Here is a 16,630-nt window from a genome sequence, read left to right on the forward strand (position 1 = left end):
CTCCTTTACATAAAAAAAGTTTGCAATAATGATTGTCACTCATTATGAATTGAATAACAATGGTTATTAACACATTAAACGCCGTGGTGATCACCGGTGACTGACGTTGGCGGAGGATTTGCCTTCAACAATTTTCTTTTGGCGTCAAAGACTTAATATTTATTTTTTTGCATAAGTATACCTTTTGGTATAATATTCTTCTTTGTTTATTGCATTTCGTAGCAGCCTCTAATTAAGAGGATGTCCATTGGCGACGTTGATCGCTTTCCATCAAGTGACCAGTTTTTTTTTTTAATGTGACAAGCCCACCACAGCCTCCCTTACCGCTGCAACTCCTGGAAGCCAGAATATACAGTAGATACAACCATGAAAACAGCAACTGACTAGGCTGCTAGTTTGTCCATTACTCCATAAAAAAATAAATAAAGAAGTAACAATTACACATTAAAGTATTCTTTGCAACAGTAATCCCCAGTTTCCCAACAACTCCGAAATTAGTTTGCGTCGAACATCTGATTGTCGGACACTCGTTCGGTTCAGTACTGTCCGGAGCTAATTAGCGGGGAACAAACATCATTAACGTTGCACTGTAGTGCAGAATTCACGCTAAACTCTATTCCCCACTGTTCCGGGCCAGTGTTTAGGAACACCTAATAAAACGCTCTATTTAATGTTAAATTGGACTCATTAATGGCGACGTGGAATATCAAGTTACAGTGTTATGCGTTTATGGATTGTTTACTGTATAATGAGTTAGTTTTGGATGAGTAGTTAGAAAAAGCGGTGTTGAGTTTGAATCCCTGATTTCTACTTGATGATATAATTGAACTTTCAATATACATAATACATATGTCTCATTAATATAACACAGCCTTGGAATTATAATCTGCTACAGAGTAACTGACAAAAAAATAGTTTTAGCACGACGCAGCGACAGTCACACTGCTGGTAGAGTAGTGGAATATAGTGTAGCTTTTTTTATATTTTTAAATATTTTTTTTACAATAAATATTATAAAATGTATAAACTAGGTAACGGAAATAAATAAATTAAATAAAAACTAGCATTCAATTATTATTTATCTGTTTTCCTTAAGAATTTCATTCTACGTAGACGTCTCCAAACAATCTCAACTTATGGAAAGAAACATCAACAATATTAAAGGCGGCTTCCCATTTTAAACCACACGTTTTAATTTTTTTATCTCACTTCATCTACCAGGCTCTTTAAAAATCAGAACGACATAAATACAGCTGAATTTATTTGACTGCCGTTGACTTGTATATCTGGTATCTGAAACTGGAATGTTCTGGATGTCGTACACGTACCCATGTAATTCATATGTCGACAGGTGCTACCGACCATGCTGGCTTGTTGGCGTACTTTAAAATTGTTCTCAAATTCACTGAGTATTGTTTTACTCTGTGTTGTTAGCTTGGGTTTGTAGTGTGTTTTGTTATTTTAAAAGTGTGTACAGATAGATTAGATACCATCTCATCATGTCACTACAATACCGAGCAATAATGTGATTTAGCCGAGGCTCCGGCTCGGAGAGCAGGAGTAGAAACGAAATGGTTTTTAGTTAGTATGACCTTGATACTCACTATCGTCTCACCCTAGGCGGGAGAAGTCATTGGCTGATTTTTGACCCTCAAAAAACTTTCACTACTAATTTTAAATTGTTAGTAGATTATATAGTAAAATATGTATGTGATTTGCCCACTTGTTACAAGCCCCCAGCCCATTTGTTACAAGTTAGCTTTTGACACTTTTATTGTTCTAAATAAATTACATTTTAAAATTGATAATGAAAACAGACCACAACTCAAAAATTAAATAGAACCCAATTAACGAACACATCTAAATTACATAGAAACGAAAAAAATAAATAAATTTCAAACATTAAGAAACACAGCCAAGAAACTCGAAACGTGAAACTGTTTGAAATTCAACCGGCACTATTATACGCGAAGCTCCAACCACGCTAGCCAAGAATTCCCACGCCAAAACGACTATTACACTGAACAGGCAAAATCAAGGAAACGAACAAATCCTAGTATAAAGTAAAAAGCCAAGAACGAACTGGAATTACACACCAAGGACTTTATAGTACTGAAGAACGTATTTTTTTTTTTTTTTTTTTTTGAGGTAATTGACTTTATTTGTTGTAATAATAAGCAGGGTTGTTTTGAATCCTGGGGGTAATTAATATTAATGACGATTACTTACATCAAAACTAAATATATAAGCGTTTTTTTTTAAGAGGGAAATATCATCCAATGGCTTCTTTCGCCTTTGGTGAGGCGAGAGAAAGTGTGGGATTCTTACTGACTAAAAACCACCCCGTTCCTACTCCTGCTTACGAGCCGGAGGCCTGCTAAATCTGCAGCTCTGGGTCAGGAATCAGCCCTATTGGTCCCCATTTGTGGTGGTTTGATGGCTCTTACGCTCTGGTTCTGGTCGGGCGGCTACTCTAGCTCGCCGTTGGCAGACCCACACTTATTTTTGTTTTATTTTGCTTTGTAAATAATAGAGTCAAAACTCTAATAAAGAAGATTGATTAATTATTTTAGGTAGACTGATACACTTTTGGGCGCAGAACCCAAAACGCAGAATTCACCGTGAAACACTTTTTTCCCTTTTCCTACAGTAAAAAGGCTTAAGTTCAGAAACTGTTTTACATAAAAGCCGAGAATATGCAATGCATTTTTATATGGAAAGGAAGAAAGCCAACTTGCGGATCGTATAATACAATGTTAGCAACATTGCAGTGGGTAGAACGAGATTAAAACTTAGATACCGACGTTTTATTAACGTTTAGTCCTGACTTAATTTCGTCTTTATGAGTTTTATTACTTAAAAATTTCATGTTTCAGAAATAAATCTTCTGTTTTACATCTTATTCAGTACCCTTAGTACGAGTTTGTTTTAGGTTTAAAAAGATCGAAACGAGAGCGCGTTTGGCGCTCTGATTGAATGGTTCATTCGCTCCAGCCAATCAGAACGCCGAACGCGCTCTCATTTTGTTGTTGTTCAACTTAAAACAAACTCATACTAAGGGTACTGTACTCAGATAACAAATTTGACTGTTAAATGGTCAATTACTCTATTATTCAAAACTTTTACTATCAGGCCCCTAATATATCTACGTGTCCATACAATCAGCACAGCTATTTGTTGTGCAGATAAGAACACAAAGATTGATTCAAAACAAAACCAGTAACCGTTGGTTAGCTACTGAACCGATCAATGATTCCGGAATATGTGGCTTGGTTAAAAACTATTAATTTAATACAATAATAGCTACTGTCTTTGTACCAAACTAATCGTAATTTTTAACTGTGCCAACTGTAGCTGTATACCTGATCGTTATTTTTGTCTGACCTGGAAATTGAAAGCACACAAAAACCTCATACTACTAAATCGTAAGACTACTGACTATTTAACTTCGGCCAATAATAAAATCAAAAATGTTAAACTAATCCTTTGATCATTCTAATCAAAAGGTCAAAATATAAACAGTTACTGGTCTGCCATTGGGTCAAACCTGCAATAATATTAATAAAATACTTTTCCTCAACATTAGCCAAGCCTACATACGAGACCGGATTTCGGAATTCATTGAAACCGATAATGATTTCAACCACTAATCGAATTATCCGACATATAAAGCCCCATCCAATTAAAACCTCTTTTCATCCGCCATTACATTTTAACTTATCCAATGAATAGTTTTAATTGAGCGTAATCAATTCAATACTTTTCTGAATAGCGTTTTACAAACTCGTCGATGGATTAAATTGTTAAAATTTAAAACAAATAAAAGCTTATAAAAGTAAACGATAAAATAACGGACTGATAATCTATAAATTGTTAACCAAACAATTGCTGTTCTAACTGATTTTATGAGAACTTTGAAGTTTATTGTAACATACTGCTATATTCAGAGACCTTTCATGATGACTTAAACTATTGCTTATTAACGATTTTATTCTGCAAAAAAACAGCAATGTTGCTGAGCATTGGGTTAAGTACAACAAAGAAAGTTCATGAAGAAACTAACAATATTATATTAGTGACTCTCACTCTATGTAACGGAACACCTGATAAAAGGTATGATTTATTTCGCAATATTGAATACCACTCAAATCTAGTTCAGACTCACCGGTAGTGGGTGCAACTAACTTTTCTTAACTTCTTAAATTAACAAATAAACATTTTTATTCTCTTACCTACTAGTAGAACCACAAAATATAGCTCTGTTTACAAACAAAACCAAATTTTATAACATCAAGTAGATTAAAGGGTGGTTGTAAAATTTAAATAACATTGCAACCTTTCGTTTCCAAATTAGTTGGCAGGCCTCAAACAGCCGAGCTACCCCATTGAGCCCAATAGCTATGCAAATTGATGGTTTTTCGATATTTCAATGCTTAACTCTTGGCAATCGAACCTACTTACTGAGTATTACTAACTATGAAGTCCCGTTTACGAAGAAAAATTGTTTTTGTTAGACTAATGCCGAAATGGAAAAAATAAGGTCTTTAAAAGTTGGTAGGAAAGCAATTTGTCGGTTCAGTTCAATTTTTCTTTAGGTCATTGTTCGGTTTCTGCTTCTTTTGAAAAGGTATGCTTAGTGTTTGACGGAGAAATTATGAATGATCAGCTGTCTGAGGGTTTTTTTTCTATTCTAGTATATTTTCAATAAATTCAAGTGTAGGAGAGCCATATTTCGGCATGAATGCACTGCCTCACAGAAAAACGACATGAAACTACGCTTGTGTTGTGTGAGTGAGGTTACCGGTGCCCCAATTACCTTCCGAATATTCCCAATCCCTGATTGCCCAACAATCCTTAAATTTCTGTCCCCCAAAAGGCCGGCAACGCACTTATGTTTCGAGTGTCCTGGCGGCAGTGATTGCTTACCATCCTGTTATCCGTGTACTCATTTTATATTACATAAAAAAAACTTTTATTACTGCACTGCAAAGAAAGAGCATACGTTTACACATTTACACATGCAGATTACAATCTAATATAAATAATTTCAAAATTTAAAAAAGTTTCTACTGTTTTCTAGTCATGCAGAAGAACTCTGAAAGAGGCTGAAATCAGCATACGATTTGGTCACACTAGCCAAGTAGACAATAAAATCTCAATTTCTAATTCTCAACGCAGAATCTGTTCCTCTATAAAGTATTATATCTTTTTAAATGGTATAAGCTGGTAAATGCGCAGATGGATCAACTGATGGTAAGCAATTGCCGCTGCCTATGGACACCCGAATCACCAGAGGCGTTACAAGTGCGTTGCCGGTCTTTTGAGGGGTTAGGAATTTAAGGGTTGTTGGGAAATCACGGATTAGAAATATTGGGAAGTGGTAATTGGGCCTCCAATAACCTCACTAACACAAGCGTTGTTTCACGTCAGTTTTCTGTGAGGCCGTGGTATCACTCCGGTCGAGCCGGTCCATTCGTGCCGAAGCTTAGTTCTCCCTCACTTAACATCTCACAGCTCTATAAAGTGTTGGCTTATCAGTGATTGATTGCGAGATCAATCAAATTTACTGACACACTGACGTAACTTTAATATAAGCCACGTATTTTTCTTGACTTTTCAAAAGGTTTAATGGAGATTTAAGTTTGATTACCTTTATCAGCTGAATGGATATATCACTAGCATTATTTTATGAACTATCTGATTATGAACTTTTGCCAGCATCTTCTCACGCGTTCCCGCAGGATAAAAAATATACTATCAGCCAATTCAGCTCATGCCCTGTCTGTATATACCAAAATTCATCAAAATCCGTTCAATAGTTTCTGCGTGATTGACGGACAAACAAACAAACTACAAACTATAACATTTAATGTCTTGTTCTGATCAGTTCTAAAATTAAATCTACGTCGCATTGTAGACAATTAATATAACTTCACTAATAGATATACATTAACAAAGATTCAATCTTGATAACAAGATCAAAACTAATCTAAATCCGTGCGTGTCCTAATCTAAAATTGAAAACCAGTGTTGGGTGGGTACTTGCTGTGCCCAGCTCATACTGAGGTGGTTATTTAAACCCTTTCGGCTTGGGTATGTTGCCACCTAGCTTGTGTTATTTATATTTTTTATATTATATTTAAATTCATATTATTTACTGTAATTGTTACTTTTGTTTGTTTTGTATTTTGGTGCATCGTGCCCGGTGCCGAATCCTAAAGATAAATTCTTCCTAAAGAGTTTATGCACAAATTAACAAACAAAGAACAAAATGTTCAAGTAACACGACACAAAAAAAGTACTCAGTTCATTCTTCAAGAACAATTTGTAAAAATTAACTCCAATTCATTTCAATTTTAAAGTTCATTGAACAATCAAACAAAAACTTCGACTTGTAAAACGTGAACGTATTTCAGTTAAATATTTTTGCACTGCTAAAAAACTACATCGGCAGACAGTTAGGGTCCGTTCACACAGAACGGCTCGGAAAGCATCGGCGCGCTTTTTCTTTTCACACAGACCGCGCGAGCAAGAAAGAGCACGCAATCGGAGCCAATCGGCTGCACGATCGCACAGACCGGATCGTATACGCTTGGAGTCGGTCGTAGCGGAGTCGCCAACTATTTCACATAGACCGACTGGAAGCGTATGCGCTCGGAGCCGATCAACTGCGCGAGCGATAAAGAGCACGCAATCAGAGTCAATCGGCTGCACAATCGCACAGACAGACCGGATCGTATACGCTTGGAGTCAATCGGCTGCGCGAGCGATAAAGAACACGCAATCAGAGTCAATCGGCTGCACAATCGCACAGACCGGATCGTATACGCTTGGAGTCAATCGGCTGCGCGAGCGATAAAGAGCACGCAATCGGAGCCGGTCAGCTCCTGTTATGATTTCACACCAAGCGCCTTCAAGCATTCTTAATGACAAAAGCAGTGCACATGAAAAAATAAACCTTAATACCAATACTAAAAACTCTGTTTTCAACGTGACAAAAATCTGCTCTCCTCTCCGAGCCGGTCTGTGTGAACGGAACCTTACCGTTCATTTGCTAATTTATTCGGTAAGAAAAACCTTTGGGTTCTATTGAACAAAAAACATAACAGATCGTATCGTTATAGCTGTGCGCTTTTGTTCCAATGAAAACTTCATTGGCATACAAATGAAACAGTTAATTGAAAATACTTCTCCATTTCCTAATGAAAGCTTTACACGCTGCTGGTCAGAAAAACTGCGGCTACTTCGTTTTAATGCGTTGAATAATAATTAATTTGGTACCAACTGGTGAGGAATAGCTATAAAGATTTTTGTTTAAAAAACAGTCTTTAAAAAATACTGAAATGCGCTATGTAGCTATATAGTAAAGATTTAATAGCTAAGCTGTAAAACCATGTGAATTTCACAGATACTAAGCTATCTAGCGGTGCGAGTAAGATGTGACGCCGCAAAGTATCTGCAAGAGGAAGATGCGCAGCTCAAGTATGCGATATATCGATAGTAGGAAAACCATCCATAGCACGCAACTTTCCATATAAAAACATATCTCAGTTGAACCCGTTTCCATCAGTACTATAAGCTATGTGTCAATGAATATGATTGCTCAAAGCCAACCGCAATTATAGCAACGTAGAATAGCACATATCTGGTGGAAAATCATCATCATCATAATATCAGTCCACTGTTTTTAACCACGACTTATACAACAAAAAATACTATGAAGCATAGCATCGTTATTTAATTTTACTCAACACTAATATTCTGAGTTCGATTAATTAGTAGTATTCATTCAATTAACATGAGTGTATCGCGCAGCAATAGAAGCTATTTCCACATGACATCATTTGCACGATATAGTTTGTGAAACTTCCAATTAGACTGGATGTTTTCATTTCCTGTTAAAGCAATTTGAACTTTATTGCGTACTCGGTTGATAGTCAAATACTATTACAATATTGGATGAATAGTGAAGCGAAGAATACGTTTTAGTTTTGAAAACGTATGTCTTGAAAACTTTGTTTTAGATGTGAAATAGTGCTGTATTAATTGAAAATAACATTTTAGTAACTGAGAAAAGCTCTACTAGTTTCGAGTCACAGTGGATTTCTCGACATTCACGATAGTTATTAAACAAAGATAGCAGGATCAATTAAAATCTTAAAAGTCAATGAAATGTAAAGAAACTAATAATTTTGCAGAACCACTCACTGACCAATGACGCTGGTCCAAACTTCGTAATTGGCTCTTTTTCTTCTTCTTAATCTTGGTAGACGGATTTTTTCATGTTAATAGTTTTTGCCTATTGGTTCTCTCATTGTAAAATATTATCTTGTATTTCATTGTAAAATACATATATTCCCAAACTACTGAATAACTTTTATTAAAACTCTTATAAAAAGCCCTACCCACGTACATGCATACTCACTAACAAAACACACAATCCCCGGCACACATACACAGATAAAACAACACATTCATCATACAACATATCCGCATGAATGAGGCTGTTAATAAAGAATTTCATTATCCTTTATGAGCGCACGTGGCCTCCTGTACCGTACACTTATTACGTCATTAACACTTTTATTGAGCTCAACCAGTTTGTCGTTACTGTTATTAGCAGTTACACACGCTATGAGAATGTTATATCATCATTTTTAGGGATAGATAAGTCTAGATGTCTAAAATAGACCTAGACTGTTTGTTCGTGTGTTATGAGGTTTCATATTTGGATTGATATCATTAGCAATCCTTAACAGTCAACTCCTGGTCTATGAGTCTAGTGTTTACATAAAAATCTTTAAGTTTAGCGTGGGTATTTTTAAGAGAAGTTTCAGGTGCTTTCTGGGAGCCCTGCTATGAGTATTCTTACTATATCAACTACGTAGCATGTAAGTCGTTTATAGTTATTTTTTAAGAGTGATAAGTGACTCTGGTTTTACTACACAGCGTGCACAATGACTTCGATATCCAAGTTTACTCGCAACAAATTAAAGTTTGCATGTTTGCCTCCTATTCCATAAAAAAAAGTATATGGCATAATTATTTTTGTAAATAGAATTCGTTGTACTGCTACGGAACAATAAGTCAATCCTGTTTCATATCTTTGTTTTATTATCTCAGCATTGGTCTGATTAAGAAATGATGATCCTTGGATTTATCAAAAAAAAAATCACGTGATCTGATCCAAGATTAAGGATAAATTAATATTAATTACTTGACAGGATTATGGGAAAGATTAATTAATACTGAAATCCTTTTTTTTATCTACTGAGTAGAGATTGATATCAGATAAATCCTTTTGCAACTGCTCGATAAAACATAAAGTGTCTCAATTTAAAAATAACATACTAAGTCAAAGGGTCGTTGAAGCACAGGTACAGAGAAAAATGAGAATCGAAAACTTTGTAAGTAAGTAATATCGATTTCATTTCACTTAAATTCCATCACAATTTTATATCCTTCAATAAAAACTGCTCAATTCATCTGCTAAGGTGACATTATTTTGACCTGACACCTTCTCGCGATATGTGTACAATGGTGGTCACATGCGCCTAACCACCACTAAGTTAATTGCTTGCCTAATGAGAGCTCTCTAGCCCCGCCCCATGACTTTGAATTGACGAATGAAGTACTGGGATGGACAACATCAAACGCAGCACTAACTAAGGGATAACACCATGTTGCGTCATTTAGCTGCGATGTTATCGCTTTTCTATTAATTCAGACTTTTATGGGTCATGGGATAATGTTTTTGCTGAGTTTAAGCAATACAATTTTAAAATGATCAGGCGTATCTGTCCTCCACAGTACATATAGGTAGGCAGATTGCCATTCATAACACCTTCTACTTTCAAAGGTGAAGAAATGTAATAATTTATACAAATTCGTATCATCTTATGATTTATGACATTTGTCATACATTAGTCATACTTTGCCACCTAACCACAACAGCCGCAACAAAATCAGGCGTCAAAAGTCAACGTGTGAAGTCCTTTGTGATTTATGAAACAAGTTGTATGCCTTCGTCTATTTATTACAGGGAGACGACAAGGGACTGACAAATTACAATATAAGGGTTATAGTTTTCTGTCCAAAGAAATATTTGATGTATGTATCTTGTGTTGTATAATTTAAATATGTAAAGAAAAGTGGGTGAGGCCGCTTACAGGGTGTTAATTTAAGTGTGGGAGAGCCATGCTTCGGCACGAATGGGCTTGCTCGACCGGAGTGATACCATGGCCTCACAGAAAACCGACGTGAAACAACGCTTGTGTTGTGTTTCGTTGTGTGAGTGAGGTTACCGGAGGCCCAATTCCCCTTTCCAATCTTCGATTCCCGAACAATAACCTTAAATTCCTAACCATTCAAAAGCCGGCAATGCACTTGTAACGCCTCTAGTGTTTCAAGTGTCCATGGGCGGCGACGATTACTTACCATCAGGTCTGGCTCGTTTACTGGCGCGTTCCATAAAAAAACAGAGCGTTTTATTTGCGCACACACTTTTGCACTATAATATCTCCTGCGTAGTGGGCTAGTCTAGTTAGACAGACTAGTAACCACAACCACATAATACTTATATTACACCTACTGTTTGTGGTTTTGTTAATCTAAACTGTAATTAGTAAACCAATAATTACCTCATTATCTATATTATCATTAATCATTTCCAATGCCTTGTTGGATAATATTGGGTTAGATTATTATAATTGAGTTTTTCTTTTACTTTTATAAAACACTAACAGTTACCCGCGACTTCGTCCGCGTAGAATAATAACTTATGGCAGAATTTGAGTTTTTAAATTAGTATTTTCCAAGGAATATTCTACAGCTGTAACACATGTCATCAGCATCGAATGAATACCTAAGTTGTTATAATTATTTATTATGAAATCCATTCATTTTAGTAGTTTTAAAACTAAACAACACCATAGGGTTTTTCCCAAAAGCCCGTTCCCGTTTACCAATAGTACAGAGTCTAGAATTGTATATGGTAGGACTCGTAACAGGTTGAAAGTGCCGACTGCGTTATAAATATGTCGCATAAGACCTAAGTTTTGATATGGCAATCTCATCGGGGGTGTAACTCAGTGGTAGAGTGTCTGCTTCGCATGCTGAAAGTCCTGGGTTCAAATCCCAGCACCTCCACATACATTTTTTGTTTTATTTTTACCTGTAAATTTCATAGTTAATTTCTGAAAATCTATGAAAACTAAAACTCATATTTTATGCATTAAAGTGCAGAATATTGTTGTAATATTTTATGCAAAGTCCACACCACTGAATATTCTAAAAGCTCTATGCGTTCCTTTCCTATTCACTTTTGTTATACCTTAGTTACTTATCAAAGTTTAATATTGAAGAAAACATATGCATGCATAAAGTAAATTATAATGACATACAACTTCTACCATGCCCCGTGTGTTAAAAAGTGTCACATGTGTGATTCCAGACCGTAATCTGCTCCTGCTCAAAAATTTCATCTAGATCCTTGCAGCCATATTGACGTGATTAAGTAACAAACATATACACAAACATTCGCATTTATTGCATGGATGCAGCATGTTAAAAAATACAAGTATAAACAGAATTAAAACTAAAAATCTGTTGTGTTGTTAGTGTAACATGAATTTCGGCAAAGTAACGCCTGATTCTATTATATATAATAAGATGCACATTTTAGAAGGTAACCAAGATTCTATTTACAGTACACTGAGTATTAACAGCTCTTGAATTAAACCAAAACATTGCTAGCCTGTACAATACAGTCTGCAATCAACATTGGTCGTCCAAGATAGACTGCGGCAAGCCGGTCAGTGGCTAATGTGCACAAATTCCATTGATTAGCACCTCGGTTTCGAAGAGAATCTCAGGATGCCCGACTCAAAGGAATGTTGTTTAGCTTCCATTATTAATTGAGATTGTCAGAAGTGATCAAATGTGAATGAAAATCGGAGACCTCTTTTAATCACAATTTTCGTGGCTTAAAATACACGCTTAATTTTTGCGAGAAATGTTATGAGTCTTATGTAAATGTAAATTCGGCAATATTTCAGAATACTATTTCGGTCTATTTAGAAAATAAAAAAATCTAATAATGATTAACCGAACTGAGCAATTCAAACCTAAGCCCCCTTTTTTTGTTGACGGGGGAAACCTGCAAAATGCGCCTAGTTTTTTGGGGAAAAAACTAGGGAGTGTGGGATCGATGCCTCCTTTAGGTGCAGGTGGTGGCCACCGGGGAGGTTTTAGTGAGGTAAAAAAAATCCTAAGCCCCCATATACATAATAATCGCGCCCGCAAACACTAGACGGAGTCAACACCATTTATAATTTTGACCCAACCAAAGCGATAACTCCGAAACTTACTCAGTTGGAATAAAAAGCAGTGAAATGGACATAAATTCAACAATCTGATTCAAACGGGCACTCAAACCGCAATACTGAGCCAGACAAGATTAACTTACTAATATTGATTGTGGTGAGTGCACAATGCTTATCGATTGGGGCCGTTGGTTAGAAGGGAATTAGAATTATTAAACATCATTGTGACGATTAATGATAACATAATTGATTATTTATTCAATGAAGTGGTAAATGAAAAAATATTTGATGTTACTATTGCTATACTATAACTGTTCTGATTTTATTGAAAAAAAAGTAACAAATCAGTCTTTTTATAATAACTATCGTGAGACATAATGGAGAAAAGCTCTACTAGGTTCAAGTCACAGAGGATTTTAGTAAGCTGCGCGACGTCACCGTGTCTGTGCACGCAGCTCATGATAAGAGTCCCTCTATTAGTTGAAACTGGTAGAGCTTTTTTCCATTAATTTACGTGAGGAAACTGTGATTTTTAGTTAAAAACCCAGTCATGTTGTTTTTGGGATCTGGATTGAAAAAGCCAACCTTGGCATTAACTTGTCGATCAAGAAATTCTTCAAAAGTAATTGTTTAAAAAAGAATCAAATGACTTACGCCATCCTTTAGAATACAAAAAAAGGTTTAATCATCTAAAATATGTTTCACCACACTTTCGTCTTTAATCTTAGATCTAACACCAAGAAAGCATCATTGAGGAGAAAGTTTTTACTCAATTCTGCAACGCTCTCAACTTCTCGCCACCACCCAAAGACCTCGTCGTCGTCGCCTGGGACTTCGTCAAAATTTCCACAAATTAAATTATTTCGTCGCCACGGAGGTGCGGCTAATTCCATCTACTCGGTGACAGTGGCTGTGAACTCTTCAACACTGTTAGCCAAGTTTACTTTAACAACTGTCCTCGAGTCACCGGCATTATGCTTGTAACATTTTTTTATTAATTCAATCATAAAACAGCGTGTTTGCTTTTATGTCTCATACATTTCTTTTTTTTTTTTTGTCAACTGCTTTTTTATTGGGCTTTATTTACAACATATAAAGTTTAATATTTGTCTGTCATAAATAAAATTTGTTTATTCTAGTTTACAATTTTGAATGTCGTTCTAATTTCGTTCACTTTTCATTCCATGTCTTCAGCTATGCTACGAAGATGTAATAGATAAGCTGTGAAACTATGTGATCGTTTCCACTGATACTACGCTATGTAACTGTGCTACGTAGATGCGCCGTCGCAAAGTAGCTGTACGAGGAAGATGGGTAGCTCGAATATGCGATGTAGTAGATAATAGGGAAGCCATCCATAGCACATATCTAAGGCACGCATCTTTCCTTATAAAAAACGTAGCTTTGTTGAGTCCGTTTCCAGTGCTAACCTATGTGTATCAATAAATGTGATGGTTGGAAACTAAACGTATTTAAGCAACGCATCATAACACATTTCTGGTGGAAAAGCACCCTTAAATGGAAACCAGTCATCATAAAATGTATTGTATCAAAATTATTTTCGTCATACTTTTGAGTCAGACAACTTTGGACTTTTTCCTCTACGTCTTAAAGAACAGAATATAAATATTCATACAATTGAAGTGCTTGTCAAGTAAAGAGTTCCTCTTGTCTGCAAAAAAAAAATGAGAAATGCGCATTTATTTTGTGTTCATTGGTGTGAGAAATCAGAAAATCGAAAGTTCTTTCATGTTAAAGGTTTCTGTTAAATGAGCTATGAACATGGGAGATTATACTGAGCGAACGTATTTCACACCGTTTTGTAGCAAACGATGTTACTACTTTTTTTTTATCTAAGTGCTCTCTACTAGCTCTAGTGGAGATTTTAACAGAATTTGTGAGGAATTTACACTGGATTTTTTTATAGTGTAAGCTGGTAAACGGCCAGACGGATCACCTGATGGTAAGCGATCAGCGCCGCCCAAGGACACCCGCAACACCAGAGGAGTCACAGATGCGTTGCCGGCCTTTTAAAAAGGAGTACACTCTTTTCTTGAAGCTAACAGCAAATAGAACTTATCAAAATTTTATTTTACGTAATAGGTATTTAATTTTTATCCGAATACGGTGTGAAGAGAGCCACTTGTGTTCGTAAAAGAAACTCTTTATTTTTTTGTCTTAAGAGATAACACAGCAATGTTATCTGAATGCATTAAATTTAATGGTTCGCTAAAACTGCCGCAAAAATTTATTGATATATTTTTTCTTGTATTATTGTTTGTTTATTCTTTGTTAGGAATATATATCTGTAGAACATTGCGTAAAGTAAATATTCAACGTTTATTTTTGTTGTTCGTACCAATTACCCCTATACTGTCTCTTAACTTGAGAAATCACTTAAACTAACCCCTTACTTGTACTATTCGGTGCTACTTTTTTTTGTGTAATGTCAAGTGAGTCTCCACTAGTTAGTAGTCGACAATTCTACCAGTGTGATGTGGTGACGGCAGGATAGGTGGGCAAAATTTATAGTAAACGTCATATAGCTTAGGCGTTCCATACGCGTCGCGTTCCGCGCGCGCTTCAAAGAGCCATCAGACCACCATAGATGGGCCCCAGTAGGGCAGATGCCTGATCCGGAACTGCGGACTGCCTAGGGGTTTACCGGGGCTCCGGGTCGAAAAGCAGGAGAAGAAGCGGGATGGTTTTTAGACAGTAAGTGTGTGACAGTCCCACTCGCCTCGCCCAAGGCGAAAGAAGTTATTGGATAATTTCTTCACTCCCACCTCTCCTGGGGCCTAACGGGACACTGGCACACACCGCGGTAGAGAAAGCGAACCTGTTTGCTTCTCTATTTGCGGAATCTTCACGTCTTGATACTGGTGGCGCTTTGCCTCCTTCTCTCCATAGAGTTTGCGAGACGAATATGTCAAAAATTCGCATACGACAGAAGGAGGTGTATAAGACGTTGCGTAATCTCGACGTGAACAAGGCCAGTGGCCCCGACGGAATCCCAGCCGTGGTTTTAAAAACCTGTGCGCCTGAGTTGTCTCTAATCCTGACACGCCTGTTTCACTTTCCTTGGAAAAGTGCCGGTTGCATGGAAGCTGGCCAACGTCAGCCTGTGCCCAAAAAGGTAGTCGTGCCGACCCTAATAATTCGGCCAATCTGAGTCACGTCCATACTCTGCAAGAGTTCATCAGCAGTATGGGTTTCGCCGCAAGATTGGGGACCTTCTTGCGTATGCCACCCACTTGGAGCGAGGCCATCGAGAAGCACGGGGAGGCAATAGCGGTCTCTCTCGATATCGAAGGCCTTTAGGGTTTGGAGACAGCCTTATTGGCTTCCTGCATATGGACTTCCCGCTGGTGCAGACGGATTGCAGACCAGGGATCGGTCAATTCGAGTAGTCATTGAAGGCTGCTCGTCTGACCAATTTGGCATCAACGCCGGAGTCCCTCAGGGGTCAGTACTTTCAGCAACGCTCTTTTTGCTGCACATCAACGACCTGCTTAAGCCCGGTATCTTTGGGTATGCAAATGACAGCACAGTTGTTGAAAGGTATGTGTCCGATGCGCGGACTAGCGGAACACAGATCCGGTCTCTAAGAGAATCCATGGTCGAACGGTTGAACTCGTCCTTGAAGGCGGTCTCCGATTGGGGTGACGCCAACTTGGTCAAGTTCAACGCTACCAAAACCCAGGCGTGTCTATTCTCTGCCAAACGGAGTCAATTTCTGCTGGCTCCGACTTTCCGAAATGTGTCCGTTCCGGTAGCGGATCATCTTGAGCTTCTGGGCGTAACTCTATCGCCAACGCTTAAACTTCGGCTCTTATATAGAGTCGAGGGCGCATCTGGCTGGTAGGAAGTTGGGTATCCTCTCGAAGGTGAGACGGTACTTCACACCGAAACAACTGCTCAGCCTGTACCAAGCGCAGGTTCGGTCATGTATGGAGTACTGTTCTCACCTTTGGGACGGCTCGGCCAAAATATCAGCTAGATGCGCTCGAACACATTGAAAGGCGTGCCAAAAAGCTCATCAATGATGATGCGCTTGTGGAGGCCCGGCTTCAAAGCCTTGAACACAGGCGCAAGGTCGCAAGCCTTTCCGTTTTTTACCGGATACATTTCGGAGAGTGTGCGGGGGAATTGCACAACTTGATTCCCCCTAGTCCTTTTCATCATCGAACCAATCAATCGGACAATCGGCGAGGCGTCACCGCTTCATGGTAGATATCCCACCCACTCGCACGAAGCGCTTCGCTTCAAGCTTCCTTGTGCGAACTGCTAGGGAGTGGAACTCCTTG

At 37.6% G+C, this 16,630-nt stretch overlaps 1 non-coding gene across 1 annotated transcript; it reads left to right on the top strand.

Annotated features, from left to right (window-relative positions):
* Positions 1–11,076: 11,076 nt before the first annotated feature.
* On the top strand, positions 11,077–11,148 carry Trnaa-cgc (transfer RNA alanine (anticodon CGC)). The gene has a single exon. It is a non-coding gene; the product is annotated as a tRNA-Ala (tRNA).
* Positions 11,149–16,630: the final 5,482 nt, after the last annotated feature.

The sequence above is a fragment of the Spodoptera frugiperda genome, chromosome 18 (genome assembly GCF_023101765.2).
Source record: "Spodoptera frugiperda isolate SF20-4 chromosome 18, AGI-APGP_CSIRO_Sfru_2.0, whole genome shotgun sequence".
NCBI lineage: Eukaryota > Metazoa > Arthropoda > Insecta > Lepidoptera > Noctuidae > Spodoptera > Spodoptera frugiperda.